This window comes from Acanthaster planci, linkage group LG03 (assembly GCF_054643075.1).
Source record: "Acanthaster planci isolate LZ-2023a linkage group LG03, COTS_SCS, whole genome shotgun sequence".
Classification (NCBI taxonomy): Eukaryota; Metazoa; Echinodermata; class Asteroidea; order Valvatida; family Acanthasteridae; genus Acanthaster; species Acanthaster planci.
In genome coordinates, this window is record NC_141779.1 from 1,603,081 (window position 1) to 1,622,988 (window position 19,908).

A 19,908-nucleotide genomic window follows, 5' to 3' on the forward strand; every position below is an offset into this window, starting at 1 on the left:
GATTGCCAGATTTAGATAATTCTCAGACCTTTTATGCTCGATTATATGAAGCAGTCTCTGAGTGCAATATGGACTAGTATAGCGCAGACGAAGCCAGAATTCCGCAAAAAAAAGGAGGCAGTTGAAAAAGAACTCGCACTTCCGTTGGCAGCTATTTGCCAACTACTCCAAATACGGATATGAAATTAATATGAATCGATAGAGGAACATATCGCCTTTCAGATCACACCAAGATTGCCAGATTTAGATAATTCTCAGACTTTTTATGCCCAATTATATGAAGCAGTATCTGCGCGTGATAAGGACCAGTATAGCGCAGACGAAGCAAGAATTCCGCAAAAAAAGGAGGCAGTTCGAAAAGACCTCGAACTTAGTTTGGCAGATATTTCCCTAACTACTGCAAACATGGACACAAAACTTATATAAATGGATAGAGGAACAAATGGCTTTGAAGATGACACAAAGATTGCCAGATTTAGATAATTTGCAGATTTTTTATGCTCGAATATATGAAGCAATCCTTGTGCAGGAAAAGGACCGGTATAGCGCAGACGAAGCAAGGATTTCGCAAAAATATCAGGCAATTGGACAAGAACTTGCATTTCCTTTGGCAGCTATTTCCCTAACTACTGCAAATATGGATATGAAACTTATATGAATGGATGGAGGAACATGTGGCCTTTCAGATGACACCAAGATTGCCAGATTTAGATAATTCTCAGACGTTTTATGCTCGATTATATGAAGCATTATCTGCGCAGGATCAGGACCGGTATGGCGCAGACGAAGCCACAATTCCGCAAAAATATTAGGCAATTAGACACGAACTTGCATTTTCCTTTGGCAGCTATTTCCCTAACTACTGCAAATATGGATATAAAACTTATATGAATGGACAGGGAAACATGTGGCCTTTCAGATGACACCAAGATTGCCAGATTTAGATAATTTGCAGACCTTTTATGCTGGGAAATATGAAGCATTCTCTGGGCGAGAACAGTACCCGGCGCAGCGCAAAGTCAGAATTTCGCAAAAATATAAAGCAGTCAGAAATAACTCGCACTTCCTTTTGCAGATATATCCCTAACTACTGTAAATCTTGACATAAAACTTTCATGAATCTATAGAGGAAGATGTGCCCTTTGAGGTGACACAAAGATTGCCAGATTTTGATTATTTTAAGGTCTTTTATGCTCGAATACATGAAGCAATGTCTGTGCGATTACAGGACCCGGTATACCGCAAAGTCAGAATTACGCAAAAATATAAGGGTAATGTATAGAACAACCCATGTACAGGGTGTCTATATTCCCTTGCAAATGAACAGGAGTCCCTATAATGACAGTAATATACGGAGTGATGCATTTATTTACAATAACATTCTAACACACTGGAATCCCTGTAGTGAGGGTAATCTATGGAGTCACCATGTTGACAGTAAACTATGGAGTGATGCATTTAGCGTCATTCTCATCTTTAAAAATTTGGGACCCCATAATGACGGTATTCTATGTAGTGATGCAGGTATCTTTATGAACATCCTGATAAATTTGTGACCCATATGACGTTAATTTTCGGAGTAATGTATGTATCTATACTTCCTCGCTTATAAAGTGGAGTCCATATAATAATGGTTATCTATGGAGTGATGCAGTTATTTTCATGAAAATGCTAATAAATTTGGGACACCATGATAACGGTAATCTATAGAGTGATGCACTTATCTTCCTTCTCATCCTTATAAATTAGGGACCCAATAATGACAGTAATCCTTCCAGCAATGTGTGTATCTATATTCCTTTGCTTATGAACTGGAGTGCCTATAATGACTGTAATCCATGGAGTCTCGATAATGATTGTAGTCTATGGAGTGATGCAGGTATCTTCATTCTCATCTTATAAATCTGGACCCCATATAATGACGGTAATCTACGGAGCAATGTATGTATCTATACTCCCTTGCTTATAGACTGGAGTACCTATAATGACGGTAATCTGTGGAGTCCCCATTTGGACGGTAACATATGGAGTGATGTATGTATCTACATTTACATTTACACTGGAGTCCCTATAATGACGGTAATCTGTGGAATCTCCATATTGACGGTAATATATGGAGCGATGTATATGGATCTACTTTTACATGACTATAGTACACTGGAGTCCGTATAATGACGGCAATCTGTGGAGTCCCCATATTGACTGTAATATATGGAGTGATGTATGTATTCTACATTCTCATGGTGATACAATGTTGTCCCCATAATGACGGTCATGTACAGGGTGTCCCAGAAAAAAACTTAACCCTGAAGAAAGGGGTTAATGCCCACACCATGAGATATTACTATAATGTAAAAGGATCTCCGAAAAGTAGAAGCAGTATTCTTTCTATTAAACGATACCTTGGTGGGTATCCCTCCTGTCATGCATGACTGAGCACCATAATGACGGCAAACTATGGAGTCCGTATATTGACGGTGATCTATGGAGTCCGTATATTGACGGTGATCTATGGAGTTATGTATGTATCTACATTCTCATGCTGGTACTCTGTTGTACCCATATTGACGGTAGTCTATTGACTGATGTACATATAATTTATGGACTAATTTATGTATGTACATTCCCATGCTGATACACTGATGTCCTCATATTGACGGCAATCTATGGAATTATGAAGGTATCTTCATACTGATAGTAATCTAATCTAGCTAATACACTAGAGATCATATAATAACGGTAATCTATGGAGTACAAATACTGACGATGATCTATGAGAGAGATGTATGTATATACATTCTCATGCTGACTTTTGTCCCCATATTGATGGTAATCTATAGAGTCTTGCAGGTATCTTCTGTCTCATCCTTATAAATTTCGGACCCCATAATACTTAAGTTAAGGGTAGGGCATCAAAAAGACACCGTATGTTTCTAACTCAATCGCATAATTTCTAAGTACCTGCACAATTTGAGTCTTGGACTATTGACGAATTGATTTCTTGGAAAAATTTAGATTTGTTGAGCTTCGGTTATGTTGAAATTCTTAGGGGAATATATCAAAATGCAGCAAATGGGCCAGGGGGAAATATGTACAACTTTGTTTTTCAAGCTAGGGCTATAAAAGGACTCCATATCTGTATAACTAAATCGCGAAATTTCCTAATACCCCCACAATTTGTGTATTGGACTACTGAGGAACTGATTTCTTGAAAACTTTAGATTTGTTGAGCTTCAGTTATGTTTGAATTCATAATGGAATACATCGTATTGCAGCAAATGAGAAAGGGAGAAATATGTACGATTTTTTTAAAGTTAAGGATAGGGCTATAAAAGACTCCATATCTGTCTAACTGAATCACCATATTTCAAAATACTTGTGCGATTTAAGTTTTAGATATTTCGGGAGCTGCAGTTATGTTGGAATTCTTAGGAAATGTCGCTAAGCAGCAATTGAGATATGAAATCGTACATATGAAATATGTACGATTTTCTTTTTAAAGTGACGGGTAGGACTACAAAAAGACTCAATATCTCTCTAACTAAATCGCCAAATTTCTAAATCCTGCACGATTCTAGTCTTGGACATTTGCAGAATTTCTGTCTTGAAAAATTTAGAGTTTTGGAGCTTTAGTTATGTTGGAATTCATTGGGGAAAGCCTCGTAATGCACCAAATGTGGTAGGGTCAAAATGATATGTGCAAAAAGTTGAGGGTAGGGCTTCAAAAAGACTCTATAGTAAATAGCTAAATTTCTAAATACCTGCACGATTTCAGTCTTGGACTATTCAGGAATTGATTTCTTGAATTTGTTAGAGTTTTCGAGCTTACGTTATATGTTGCAATTCAGACGAGAAAACATTAAAATAAAGAAAATGCGGTAGGGTCAAATATGTACGAATTTTAAAAGTTAAGGATAAGGCGACTCAATAAAAGTCTAACTTAATAGCCAGATTTCTAAATATCAGCACAGTTTGAGTCTTGGAATATTGAGGAATGGATTTCTTCAAAAATCTAGATTTTGGAGCTTTAGTTAGGTTGGAACTCAGACGGAAAAACATCGGAAAGAAAGGCATAAAACAGGCTTAAATATATACGAATTTCTAAAGTTAAGGCGGACGAAACAAAAGACTCAGTATCTGTCTAAATGAATAGCTAAATGTGTAAATACCTGCACTATTTGAGTCTTGGACTAATCAGGTTGTGATTCCTTGATAAGGTTAGATTTTTGGAGCTTTACTTATGAATATTCAGACGGGAATACATCGGAATGCAGCGAATGCGTTAGGTTAAAATATGTACGAATTTCCAAAGTTAAAAGAAGGGCTAAGAAAATACTCAATACCAGTGCAACTAAACAGCCAAATTTCAAACTATCTCTATCTAAACTTGACTCTTGGACTATTGAGGAATTGATTTATTCAAAAAGTTTGATCCATGCACCTTTAGTTATGTTGGAATTCAGACTGGAATAAACATGGGTGTGCAGCAAATGAGATAGGTGAACAAATTTCAGAATTAAAGGGTCATATAGCAAAATGACAAAATATCCAAATACCTCAATCACCAAATTCAGAATAACTGCAAGATTTGAAACCTGGACTACTTACGATTTTAGATCTTGAAATAGTTAGATGTTAGGAGCTTTAAATATGTGAAATTGAGAAGGATTTCAATGCAGCAAATAAGATGAGTGGAATATGTACAAAGTTGAGAATATAAGGGTAGAGCAGCAAAATGAATAAATACCTAAATAATTAAATGACCTAAAATTAAAAGTCCTAAATAATAGCACAATGGAACAAATTGAACCAAAAGAGGTGAACAACAAAAAAACAAGCAGTGGAATGTAAACTTTTTCCTAACTTCATTTCATTTTCCTGAAACTTTGAATACGTCAACGAATGGAGAACAAGTGCCATTTCAGTAGCTGTCAAGAACGCCATATTTGGACAATTTTCAAACCTTATACTGAAACATATGGAGCCATTTATGCACGGAAACACGAACGGTAAAGTAAAAAGCAATGGGACAAAAAATCTTGCCTACCTTTGCTAATATTTCCCTATCTAGAACAGCAGGATAATGAAAATTTCTTCAATAGAGAGTGGAACTTATTCTCTGTCAGGCAGTACTAGAAAAGAGAATTGAGCAAAAGTTACAAGCAGTAGGACAAGGTTTGCCTTTTTCGCCAACATTTTCCTAACATGGACATGAAACGTGCTCTTTTACACGGTACTGGAATTGCCAGATTTAGACAATTTTTAGACGTTCTTTGGTCGAACATATGGAGCTGTATTTGCGCGGGATGAGGATTGGTAATGTGAGGACAAATGCAGAAATTCACAAAAACAGCAAGCAGTCTGAGAAAAATTCGTCCTCTTTCTCCCATATTTCCCTAAACACACCAAGGATGGATATGAAACGTATCAATTATTAGAACATGCGCCCTATCGGATAGTGGCAGGATTGCTAGATTTGGACAATCTTCACACCTGTTAAGTTCGAATACATAGAGCCATCTTTGTGTGGGAAGAGGACTGCTAAAGTGTGGAGAAAGGGGAAAAGTCACGAATCTGGCAAGCAGTTACAAATCCCTTGTCTTCTTTTTTCGTGTATTTCCTCAATAACTAGAAATATAAAACCTATGTCATCTGATGAAGGAAAGTGTGCCCTTTCATATGTCACCGAGACTGTTAGATTTGAAGCACTTTTAGACCTGTAATGCCTGGGTATAGGGAGCCATCTTCACTGGGGAAGATCGAGGACCGGTAAAATGTGGCAAAGGGAAATTGAACAAAAGTAGCAAGCATCAGGACCCTAATGCCCAAATATTGAGCCATGTGCGCAGGAAGAGGATCAGTAGAGTGTGCACAAAGGGAGAATTCCACCAAAATAACAAGCAGTGAGACATGAACTCTTGCCTTCTTCGATGGGTATTTCCCTTATAATAACAAATTTGGATCTGAAACTTCGACTAATGGACAGAGGAATATGTACTATTTCAGATGCCGCCATGAATGCCACATTTGGGCAAATGTCTGCACTTTTATGCTCGAATATAATGGAGCCATTCTCTGCTCAGGAAGAGGCAATGGTCCAGCCAGTGGACGCAAGGGTGGGGGCATGCCCCTGTCACAATTTTGTTCACTAAAAATACTTTTTAGGTATGTGAGAAAGAGAGTAATTGGTATATCAGCACCAATACCCTAAGACAACAACACCACGACATAAAAACAAGGATGCCTTGTTCAGCATATTATGAATATGAAACTTAAGTCAATGGATAAAGGAAAATGTGCCCTTTGATTGTCACCATGTTTACAACGTTTCAAGCATTCTGAAACTTTTGAGGCTAAAATATTGCGATCACACTGTGCGCTGAAGTGTCTCGGTAAAGTGAGAACAAAGAGCAGTGGGACAACTATAACCTTCTTTGGCAGGTATTTCCAAAGCTTCAGCTTAAATATGGACAGGAAAATTATCTAAATGGATAGAGAAATATTTACCGTCTCCGAAAATATCAAGGTTAGCCCATTTTGACTGTTTCAGAATATTTACTGTAAACTCGGCTATGGAGACATGTAGTGGCAGACGCAGACCGACTACCGTGTGTACAAAGCGAAAACGAACGAAATAGGGAGCATGTCTAAGGAAAACTCTGAACCCCATGTCTGTTCTGTTGCAAAATGGCATAAAATTTTCTTTTTGGATAATAAACATATAACCTTTCCAAAGACTCCAGGATCAGCCCATCTCTTGACAATTTAATATTGGATATACAGACAACGTGGCGTGTATTTGATTTGTGTAGCATGCAAAACCAAAAAAAATATGAAGCCTTTTTGTTTAATGTTTCCAAATATCCAAAGAAAATTTTCTCCAGGGGATAGTGAAATTAGCATCCTTGTCGAGTCACCCCAAGCTCGCCCATTTGGACCATTTGTCAACCTACTTAACCTCAGAGATGAAAAATCTTCGTCGAAAAGAGACCAAGTAACGTCTGTACAATGAGGGAAACAATTTCATTTATTCGGCATTTTCCAGGATAAAGAACACAGCAGCATTAAACAAAAACTCATAACACAAAATACACTGAAATCACAAACACAAACTTACAAATGCCCGGAGAGGCACAGTTAATCCAATAACTGTCACCCGTAAGACTTCATTTCTGAAGCTCCAGGTTTGACATAAACGTGCACACACATACATAATAAAGTAACTGCACAAGATTCAAGAAATGGCAAATAAATAAATATGACATACAAATATATTACAATAACAAAAATAAAATTAATTACAGAAACAAATCAATCAAACAATAAGTACCCCGAAAACAATAAAAGAAATTTATTGTGTAAAACCGAAAAAAAGACACCATGAAATAACACAGACAAAAGAAAACCATTGACACATCTGGCCCACATGGCAAATCCTAGGTATTCAAATCCCCCCATTTTGTGCTTCCTTGTACGAAACAACACAGTGACCCTCCCACAACTTGCCAGTCCCAGTGACCTTATTACAAGGGTACTCCACTGCAAATTCAATCAGTACTCTGTCAAGTTTCATATACTTTCAAATTCAAGTGGGTACTTGGTAAGTTGATCCCGTGTTGAAGGGTTATTTAAACCGCTTCAGTTCTCAAACGTTCAGGTACATGCAGGTCATCTCAAGAGCATGTAATTGGCAAAATGATGAAGGTTTTGAATTCGTGCCCTAAGGTTTGTCCAGCCTGGTCGTTTCAATATACCACCTGTTCACTAAGACTATTTCACGGTCAAAAGCTCTATGAAGACCTCTAACAACAATAGTAAGCAAAAGATGGATGCTTTTAAATTCACGTAAAGACAAATTCAATGTACATATGCAACCAATCCGTGTAATCCATTTTAAATCTTCTTCACTAGAGAATTATCCTGGTTGCTCAACGTTGAATTTTGTTCCATTTGTCAATGTATAAGGTTTCTGTTGTGAAGGTACCAGATAGGCTACTTGTATTCCAGAATAGTCAACACTAGAAACTTGCAAGATGAAAGCAAGACATACTAAGTCTGTTTGATTTGGTAGTGACATAACAAGATTTTCCCGAGACATTTTGTACTCATTATCAGCTTCAAACTGCATGTTAACTAAGGTACAATTCAGGTCCACTATTGTCTTTGACCATCCTAGTATAAGCAAAACTTTGGTTTCCTTAGTAATGTATTGAGATGCATTTTATTAGCATGACAACATCTTTGGAAGCCATGAATATCTTGAAGGTCATCAGACTGACATTATATTGGCCTATACACAAGAACACTGTTACCAAATAAAGTGCTAGCTGACACGATGTGATAAGGAAAGTCGTTGGTATACATAAGAACTGGATTGGGCTCAAGACACTTCCTTGAGGTACATCAGATGGTACAGAAAAAACATGCAAAGTAGCAACCTTTCAACAAAACCTTTTGTTGCCACCACAGCACAAACGGTCACTGCAACAGTTGCAAATTACCAGTTCTGTTATGCTGAGGAAATCAAAATCATGCTGTTGTTACTTTTATTGCCCCTAAAAGGCTCAGTGCTCTTATACAACAAATATTGCAGCCGGAATTTGCTCATGCTATTCCAGAACAGTCAAGATAGGAAACTGATGAGAGAGGTTGAGCATGTCACAGCATGGAGCGTATCACTGTTCAACCAGCAGCAGAAGACTAACAAGTAGAACAGATAGGCACAGTGCTAGAGTCCAAATCTTGGCCGTAATTGTGGTACTGAGTACTGGCGTAAACAAATCACAGACAAATGTTTAATTAGGATGACATGATCTAAGATTAAAGGCATCACATGAGTAATAAATTTTAAAAAACCAAGATTACCAACAAGCCAGTAAAATCACCTCAAAAGGATATTTTTTAAATGAGGAAATTTACATGATTAAAAAGAACGAGTAAAAAAAATTCTTTTTATAGCATGGCCTTCACTTTGCGGGATAATTTTCTTACGTTTGGAAATATGGAAATGAAACGTTCTCCTAAGATTTTTTTTCCTCTTTTTTGGGCTGTCATTTTGATCACATGTGTGGGGACCACTGTTTCCTTTGTTCTGGTTAATTTGTCTTGTTAACGATATGAGCATAAACGGAGGTAATAGTAGTTTATTTTACTTTTGCAGTCCCTGCTGACCCACATAACTGATATTTGTCTCGTTATGTATTCAGATTTTTATCCCTAATCCGTGCTACTGCTTATATTTACTTGTATTTGTGCTTTTGTTGTTTTTACATAATTTTTGTTTAATTTTGCTTTGTTTGTTCTTGTGATGGTCAAATAAATAAGGATAATTGAAGAGATGGTACCCATCACGATTAACCAAGGTAAACCTTTCGACCATTTGAAGACTATCATCATATACACAGGCCAAACTAACTACTAAAACAAATTGACTAACAAGTACAAGAGGGAAAGATTACTTGCAAACATAATGACTGACCCAAGCTTTGGCCTTCATTTGTGTATAGTTCTCTTAAATGTGGGAATATCAGAATGAAACATTCTTCAATGGATATGTTCAACAAAATGACAACAAGATCAGTTGATTTTCACCAACCCTACAGTCACAGCCAAAAGCTTAGTTTGGATTAGGCCTTATATAGAGCCAAATTTGCTGCAAAACCATCCAATTACAAGACCAACTTACAAATGGGAAACCAGGAAGCATAACTGCCCTGAGTATTCACCTTCATTAAATAAGACTTGACGCTCTACAAGGTGGAGACTAAAAACAGGGCTTGTGGTTACATCATGTGGATAGATCTCCCTTGGAAGAGGTATGGGTCTGATAAGAACTGTAGAGTGTGTGCTTGACGTTTCATCCATCATGCTCTCTTCATCCTCAAGAGTGGAGCCTAATAAGCCATGCTCCAGATTTTACAGAACAATTGTACATGTATACAAAATTATGTACAAATATTGTGTCAAAATCTGGAACATGCCTTTCATTGTTAGGCTCAAATCAGAACATGATATAAAGTGCTTACCGAGTGAGTTGGGTTGTCAGAAATGCCAGTTGCCAGTGACGTGTTAAACTCCAGAAAACTGTCTCCAAGGGACTTGGTCTTGTCTCTTCATCAATGCTACAGCTAATAAAACCACAGAGTCAAGTCAACAAAGATCAGAGCCGAATAACATACAAGTAGACATCACTGCGATGTCTTTATAGTCTTTTACTGTCATTTTCGTATTGACCTTTGTTTCAACTCTCTTCAATTGTTGGTTGATCAGCAAAAAAAACTCCTGAAAAGTCATAATTCTAAAGCTTCGAAGCATCCATTTTAAACTGACACCCCTTCTACTTTCTTGGGCTTTTTTAACAGCCCCAAAAAGAAGAAAATGTAGACAGTCCAAAATCGTCTGATTCAATAGGATTTTGCGTACACCGAAGGGGGTCGGGCCAAACACTCTCTGATATTTCACGTTTTACCTGCCATCCAAAATTTATCAATGGTATTAAATTATGGCTCCCCATACACAGGTATGTCACCCAGGTTTACAAGAAAATTAAATTAATCGACAGAGAAGGACCTCTGTCCCTGTCAACTTTTGGAAAATTGAAGAGACCTGTAATATAATGACGTCATGCTTAGTTTCCTAAGGCAGTGAGGTGGGAAGCAATAATTGTCCAAGTAAAAAATAATAGCTTGACGTCATTATGTTTTGGGTTAATATATGAAATATATATGAGTCCACAGGGGACTGAATCAGTGAATTACACCTTTGGAATAACCAACAACATTGGACCCATGTACCTTTTACCCAGCAGGCAGCAGCAAGAGATCAAAGTCCGATCACCTCAACAACGAGCACAGGAACCCCATCATCAAGAATTTGGATGTACCATGAACAGCGGCTCACTCAGCGGCTTGTGCTCTGGCTGAGATGGACACACACAACAGTCATTAAAAACATGCAAATGAGTGCATTAGCTTGGATTAACTGATTCTTAGAGGGCAGTGGAGAATGAGAAAGATGGAGAAAAGTAAGTCATAAGTGCTTCCCTAAATGACCTTCTTCCAGGCATGTGGAACACAAAAGAATTATTGTCAAGATGGCTTACATCATACTTCCCAGCCAATGTTGAATCCTTGGTGTGTATGATAGAAGCCTGTCTTGTGTTAAAGATATCAGGAAAGAAACTCTGGACACACACGTCATTTAGTCTGCATGCTGCCGCCATAGGCATGGAGAGCCTCAATCTGGCAGAGTGTACAATCCTGTCACAATCAGCTTCTGAAACATTGTCCAGTCGTACGGTATAAGATCCAACACAGCATGCGCAGAATGACCAAGCAACATACATGGAAATCACTGAACCGACTTTGTAAAGATCAAGATCGAGATTCTGCATGCCTGGGGCCGCAGCGTGCAAAGAGCGAATTGTACCTACTGTGGGCTAGCATGCCATATTGTAACAACCTGATGCATTGCACCTTTAATGTATTTGACACAGAAGGATGGCTTCAGTGAGTAAAAAGATGGCTGATAAAATAAAACAAGTCCAGATTTTTTTCAACAACCCTTGTGGAATTTGAACACTCATCCTTGTACGTAATTTGGATCCAGGAATGAGGACATTTCTGTCTTCTGTCTTGTTTCTGTTCACTTTGGCACAAATTGTACAACCATACCTAAAGATTTCATCCATTTTTTGTAGTTTAATTCAATCCAACCTTAAAGGCCGGAGATTCTCATTAGCTGAAAACTTAAAAGACAAAACCCAAGGTCAAGATCTACAGGACAACCAGGCATTTCACTATTACCATAACCATGGACTAATATCAGAATATGATGTAGACTGGTTCCATACCTGTTGAGTAGTGTCACCAGTGATAAGATATCTCTGATTTGTTACACTCCAGAGGACGGCCTCCAGGGACTAGCTTGCTCTTGTCTCTCTGTCAAACTACTGAAACTAGGGAAACTAAACCATGTTTGAATTCCAATCTGTATTACTGCACACATGTGGAGGCAACAATTTCAAAATATATAGATGCACTTTACAACATTAGTTGAAACATCATTGAAAGCAGTGTCAAATCAACAAAGATCGGGGCCAAATAATATACAAGCCCACATCACTGGAGTTTCTCATATAAATCTTATTATCTTTTTAGTTGTCATTTTTCCATTTCTTTTCAATTGTTGCTTGACTAGTTAGTATATTTTATTTTTCAAAACACCTTCAATACATGTACACTTCCCAAAAAGTCCTTTTCCTCAAGCCTGTAAGCAGCAATTTAACATATTACATCCCTCTACTTTTTCCAGTTCTTAAGATTTGTTTTCAGCCATCTACAGATGGAAGCCTGCAAAACAAGGAGTGTTGATCTGGGGTTATGTTTAAACAATCCCACCTGTTTTTTCAGCCAAGCAATCTCTTCAATCTGCCTTGAGTAGACGCACAACTTAATTGGTTGAAAAGAGTCGTGTTGGTTGGGAGTATTCATTTTGTTGGTAGCGATTGGGCTGCTACCATGTCCTAGTCGTTCATGAACCAGTGATGCAAAGTTAGTAACAAAGGAGCCTCTGATGCCAAGGAAATAGTGTTCTCTCTCGGTCCAACTTAAGGCTAATACAGGAGATCACAGTCTGTGCAGAAAACATTCCCAATTTATAAACAGTATTAACTGTAACCTCCAAGAGTGCATGTGAAATCATAATAAAATCAGAGGATTTGGGGGACCATTTTAACCTTTATAGCTCCCCATATACATGTCACCCGGTATTTGGGCAAAATAAATGTATTCACCAAGCATGATCCTTAGATAGACATAATGAAGTCACACTTTGTTTACACGAGCTATATTATAAGACAGTAAGGTGTGGTAGGTCTTAATGTACTAGGTCTACAGGACATGAGGCAATGAGTTCACAGGAGACTCAATCAGTGAATCCAACCTTTGGGATGACCAATAACAAAAGATCACTTACGTTTTACCAAGAAGGCTACAGTAAGAGATCACAGTACAATCACCTTAACAACAATGGCCTTCATCGAGAAATGACAAGAAGCTGGTCGTCCTGTAAGCAACGACTCATCAGCGGCTTGTGCTCTAGCTGAAATGAATGCACATAACAGTCATTAAAACATGCAAAATGAAAAAAATGGCAAGAAAATATGAGTGGAGGAGCCTGTTTGCCGATTCTCAGAGGGCTTTGAAGGATCGGAAAGATGGAGAGAGCTGATTGAGAATTTGTAATTCACGTATGTGCACCCAGCACTGCCGGTGTATCAATCTAGTTATACATGGCATTTTATGGGGTGGTGCATTACAGGGGTAGCCATAATCCAGTCCCGCCTCCTGCGATACGGCTTCAAATTTTGATCAAAAGAAGCAGAGGGGGAGAGCCGTAGCCAATGTTCAATACTTGTGCATGCTGTACTCTCACATGGAGACGCCGCACCGTGTGTTGCCAACATAGAGTGCAACATAAACCGTTGAAAACATTTCATGTAGGGGTTTAACCGAAGATATACACGTACCCTACATATATATTTGCAATGGATGTTTGTAATGACACACATGATAAAGCCAAAAGTGCAAATGTTATTTAAAATAGATATTGAGCCTCTTCATACAACAGCGTCATTAGAATTGAGTATCATTCCATGACATAAATAAACTAAATTCTACAATATTCAAACATCAATTGAACTTTCGGTTGAGCAATGTGTTGCTGTGACAGAATAAAATCACAGTGCACCTGATTTTTAAGTTCTTGAATCTGGCTTTAATAACTTTTGCAAGCTAATGACCATCAGGATGACGTTTAGTTCAACGCTGGCTTCATGTGTTTCACATTCTTATGGAAACCCCTATTGCAAGAATATCATGGTTTGTTTTGCACAAAGACGGGAATAAACAAATTTTCACTGCTTGAAAAAGACTACTGCATATTTGACTACATCAGATCTATCACTCACAAAACAATCCAGCCAATGTCTCATTTCCATCACAAAAGCTAACTAGCATTCCAGTCTACAACCCTGAACAATAAGTAAAACTAAGTTGAGGAAGGAAACATACATGTACATGGTAAGTGCTGCCACAATAACCTTCGTATCTGAATGAGAATGACTGAGAGAGAGGGGGAGAGACAACGGAATAACAGACAGAAGAATAACAGATAGACTGACAAACATACCGACAGCACATAGACAGATGAACAAGACAAAGAGGACAGTTATCTTGAAAACTAGACCTTTCCCCATTGTATTTTCAGTACAATAAGATTTTACGGTAATAACCAAAATCATTTTGGCAAAGAAAAATCTTTGAAAATAATCAAATTGTATTTAGAAATGATTAGCACAACCTCCAATTTTAAGATTTGCATCATGCAATCAGTAGAGATCTCCATGCATGGTTCCATGCAACACAGACTTAAACTATGAGGCTTACTTTCTACCCAATTTTTACCAGGTTCACTGAAATATGTAGAAATTAAAGATTGTATAATGTATTTATATAATTCTGAACCTCAGTGGATAGGTCTAGTTAGTTTTAAAGACTTTGACTTCCTGACAAATTCTCGTGGGGTGTAAAGTAATGTTGTGTCTTCATTTACCACATCAAATCATACTATCCTCCAGTTTGTTTAGACTACTCTTTGACTATCAAATTAGTAACTTTGGCCCCACATACAGGCTGGAGATTTTCATTGGTTGAAAAAATTGTTGGACAAAAGTCATGTTTCAGATTTACAACACAACAGTACATAGGCCCCTATTACTCCCTATGCCTATTTTGTTTAATTTTATTAACATTTACTGTTGGGCTGTTATCAGAAGTAGGCTAGGCCTACAGTGTTTATATAGCGTGAGCTGTTTCCAGACCTGCTGAGTACAATAAAGTGTCAAAATACATCTCAGATGTGCAACAATCCAGAAAACGGTCTCACAGGAGTGTTCTTCGTCTCTCCATTACTGCTTCAAAGTTAAGAAACCAAAGGAACCCCTTTAAAATCCCAGCCTGCATGCCTGACGGTTACTGTGGGGCCGCCATGTTTAAATGCAGGGTGCACTTTACCACAGCAAAAGCAGTGTAAAATCAACAAAGCCAAGCCCAAACTTGTGGAGTTTGTAATACAGAAATCTCGTTATCGTCTTTGCCGTCATTTCTCCATTTATTTTCAATTGTTGGATGGTAAGCCAGTCTCAGTTCTCACCTTTAAATTCACCTCCTGTGAAGTCACATTTGAACGAACCCGCCAACTTGGCCACACATGCGTTCTTGTGCGTAGGCATTGTAATGCTAATGCTCGCGCCACCGTGGAAAACTGGTCGTCGATCAACTTGCGCACATATTGAGCAGGGTACCAAACAGGGGATAAAACAGCGCTGGTGATTGGCGCGCTTGAAATAGGCCCTGTAAGTGTGCACAAGTACGACGAAGATCTGAAGATAATGCAATTATTATTTTTTTCGTAATGTAAATCAAAAGAATGACCACTATTGCAAAGAGAAAAAAAGCATTTTCCAAAACTGTATGCGAGCAATTTGCATCAATATAAAAAACCATGTATTTCCTACCCCCAAAGCCTGGACAAACGCGACCATCTGAGGCTTGGGCTTTCAGAGCTACGGCTGGGTCTATTGTCTACGCGTCTCCACGCATTTCCAATGGAGTGAAGACCTATACCGAGCTCTTGACAAGAGATTCGGATGCAGCCGTAGTTCACATCTTGACCGCAACACACACCATGACGTCAAACTACAGTCAGTCGTAGAAGAGATGCCATACGAGACGTTATCTACCAAAAAATCATCACATTTACGTCCGAAATTCTGGGGATTCTAGCTAATTATACCTTTTTCGGGTTGCAATATAATGCCTCCTGAAGCGAAACCGATACTGGAATTTGATGCATTTTGTTTATGGTCGGCTTTCTTGACACGGACTGCATGCATATGAGCAAAATATGGGCAACATAGAGTGGTACTTATTATTATATTATTTTGTGGGAACGAGATGATTTTGAGGGAACGAAACGATAATTCGAGGGAACGGAATTAAAAAAAATCTTCACTGTGCTTGTCCCCTTAGGGGCTCCTTAGGTACTCGTAGAGAGGGACATCGAATGCAACTGTGCGTTTTTGCAAATTGGGTCACACTCAAAAAAAATCAAAAAACATGTACATACAATGTAGGGCGGGAATAATGCCGCCCGGCGCTCCGAAGGAACGGGTTAGCCTTTTGACGGTTTTGTGTGTGTGTGTGTGTGGGCGGGGGGGGTTATCAGATCAGGTAGACATTCAAGACAATGACCAGAAGCGGTTTTCTTTTGAATAAGGGTTTGATATGCTACATTTTTAATCAGTCCTTTCCCAAAATTATTGAGCATACTTTTGCCCGATGCGGAATAACAGGTGAATCGCTGGACTGTTGGGCAACTTAAAGAGCATAACACTGTATGGGTAAATAAGTGGTGAAACAAAACCACTTTCTAAAACCGTTGGGCAAAAAGAGACAAGTCTACCTATAACAGAGCCTGAAAGTTGACCCCTGATGGTGCGCTTCCGGAACACTTGGATAGGATAAATAACGAGCAAAGATGTTATAATTAGCTGTTTCGGCAACTCACAAAACAGGTATTGCTTTTCTGATTTTTTTAGCTGTTTTGGCAACAGCCTGAACAACTCTTTCTTTTCTGATTATTTTTTTTTCATTTCCTTTTTGGCTTTTTGGCAAGTTGCAAAAAGGCATTCTTTTTGTTTTTTGTTTTTTAGCTGTTTCGGCAACAGCCTGAACAGCTCTTGCTTTTCTGACGATTTTTAGCTGTTTCAGCAACTTTGCAGAAACAGGTATTGTTTTTATGATTATTTTGTTTTAGCTGCTTTGGCAACTTTGCCGAAACAAATATTGTTTTTCTGATGTTTTTTCTTTTTCAACTCAATTCCTTTCACCAGTCGACTTTGGCAGTTTACTAAATCTGATCGACTTAAAACTTGGCAGACCTTTGTACCATTATCCAAGGACGGTCCTAGAAAAAATTCACAGTGATAACCTAAGTAGTTTATTTACTATTGATGTTTCTAATAATTAATTTTTCCCCATAGACTTTGTACACGGATCGCAGGCAGTTTTCGGACTGTCCTATATCAGGCTATGAGGGCGCTATTGCAGAATTACGGTTACACCTGCTTGGGCTTTCAATTTTCAACAAACTATCCTATATTTAACCATGGATGGCGTTGTTGCGCAACATAGGGTTTGTACACACTTTGTCCAGCATAATGCGTGAGCAGTCCTCAACTTTGACCGAGAATTACTACCAGAACGAAAAAGAAATCAGACTAAAGTTTCCCTTCCGTTCGATCGCAAATATACCCAAGTGTGCAAATATTAAATAGTATTTCACAAGTTTTTTTCCAGTTTAGACAAACATCACGTGACATGAAATTAAAGGAGCAGTTTTCCTGCACACGTGTTTCTAGGCCATTGACTTTGTACACGTTTTCGAGCCACAATTTTGGTAACTTTGCAATGTTTGATCGTTCCAAAGTGATAGCCAACGAAGACCCTGATGCAAGATTTATTGCAAAGGGTGACGTCATGATGACTTCATCACCTTATTTTATATTCATTTTTGAACATTAAATTTTTCCCCATAAATTTTTGTACACGTTTTTCTACTTAACACAAGTGAACAAGTAGTCTTTAACTTCGGCGCAAAATTACTTTAAGAACGAAGGAGAAATCGGGTACTTTACGCTCTGTTATTTGATTTGAAATATGCCTAATGTGAAGTAATATTTCATTAGAAGTGTTCAGTTGAAGTGCAAATCACGTGACATGAACTTAAAGGAGCAGTGTTTCCGCAAATGAGTTTTTTGCCCTAGACTTTGTACACGTTTTCAAGGCACAATTTTAAAACCTTTCTGATGTTTGATGGTTATCAAAGTGACAGCCAACAAAGACCGTGATACAAAAATTATTGTAAGTAAAGGACGTCATGATGACGTTATCATGTCATTTATTCGTGATTTTTCAATATGTATTTTAGCCCTTTGACTTTGTACACGTTGTCAAGCAAGCATTTGGGTTAGTTTGAGAGCTTTGATCAACTTCAAAGTTACAGCCATGAAAGACCTTGATGAAAAATACGTCGAAATTTATTACGTCGTGATGATGTCATCATGTGATTTATTATTAATTTTTTAATATTTATTTCAGCCCATTGACTTAGTACACGTATTCGTGAATACTTAAATATTCCTTTAAATGTATAAAAAACCATATGAAATCAACCGTGGCCTCCCGCAACATTCTGTTTCCAGCAAGTGCCAGGATAAAAAGTGGTCTTGATTTTGTCTCGTGTAGGTTAATTGACATAACCATTCCTTCCCGTTTAAACCAGAAGTAGGCTTATTGTTTGAAAGTGGTAAAAGCTGTAAAGTTTTTTCAACATAAGGCGTCTGTCGGTGTTAATGCTGAATTGAAACCTTGCTTATATTTTGGAGAGGAAGTGCTTAGAGCAAATATTGAGCTCATTTAATGATAACGTCATAAGTAATTGTTTTTTTTTCGTAACGGACAGTATCGGCGTTATCAACATGTCAGATGTTGTTAATTCCGCCTGGATTCTACTTTTGCGTTGATTAAAAAGGCTCGTGACACCCGATGATCTGCGTGGGGACGTATTAAGTCCTGAACCCCAAACAGGACGGGTGATGAAGTCAATGACAACATCAGACCCTTAACTTGCAGATTCAGCGTGGCGACAGTTGCCAAAGAATGGCAGAGTAGTTTTAAAGTGTATATCATACAGTTCAACTTCTAGTCACAGTTATCAAAAGTGAAATTCATTTTTGCGTCAAAATGTTCAGGATAGGGCAACAGATGTCATCTCTAGTGGTCCTGCAATCTTTGTTCTTATATTTTGTACACAGAAAATGTGAAATGTGCAATTGATTACTCTTATGTTAGATATTATCAAAGATTTTTTGGTTTTTAGTGTGCAATGCATATTTATGATTATGCAAATAACACGGGGTTCGCAGACCAATGTCAGTGGAGAATACACTCTTTGAGGCCCCTATATCTTCTAAAGTACATGTCCGATTGGGTTCATATTTTGCAGACACATTGAATAGAGAGTGCTTAAGAGGTAAATTGCCTTATGTGATGATGACGTCATGAGCAGACAAGTCACGTGACATTAAATTAAACTCTTGAAGGCCCTATATCTCCAGATGTACCAGACTAATCGGGTTCAAATCTTGCAGATATCTTGAGAAGGGGGTGCGTCAGAGGAATATTGACCTCATGTGCTGATGTCGTCACCAGAAGACCTCGAAAAGTACGTGTCCGATGCGGTTGAAACTGTGTGTGTGGCTTGAAAGGGACGGGTTTTAGACGAAGCCAGAATTCTGCAAAAATAACAGGCAGTTGGACAAAAACTACGACTTCCTTTTGCAGATATATCCCTAACTACTGCAAATATGGATGTGAAACTTATATGAATAGATAGGAGAACATATGCCTTTTCAGATGACACCAAGATTGCCAGATTTATATAATTTCAAGACCTTTTATGCTCGAATATATGAAGCATTCTCTGCGCGGGATAAGAACTGGTATAGCGCAGACGAAGCCAGAATTCCCCCCAAAAATGGGAAACAGTTGGAAAAGAACTTGCACTTCCTTTGGCAGCTATTTCCCTAACTACTTCAAATATGGAAATGGAAATGGAAACATATATGAATGGATAGAGGAACATGTGGCCTTTCCAATGACACCAAGGTTGCAATGTTTGGATAATTCGTAGACATTTTATGCTCGAATACATTTACGAAAGCATTTACTGAGGAGTACAGGACCCAGTACAGCGCAAAGTCAGAATTACTCAAAAATATCAAGC

General features: G+C 38.1%; 1 long non-coding RNA gene across 2 annotated transcripts; it reads right to left on the reverse strand.

Moving 5' to 3' along the window:
• Positions 1-6,995: 6,995 nt before the first annotated feature.
• Positions 6,996-15,511, reverse strand: LOC147799540 (uncharacterized). 2 transcript variants are annotated; one of them, XR_015424739.1, is made up of 6 exons: positions 15,214-15,511; positions 12,976-13,101; positions 11,852-12,633; positions 10,794-10,918; positions 10,026-10,127; positions 6,996-8,767 (listed from the first exon to the last, which is right to left on the reverse strand). It is a non-coding gene; the product is annotated as an uncharacterized LOC147799540 (long non-coding RNA). The 2 variants fall into 2 exon arrangements; XR_015424738.1 differs by having other exon boundaries at positions 11,852-13,101.
• Between the last annotated feature and the right edge of the window lie 4,397 nt (positions 15,512-19,908).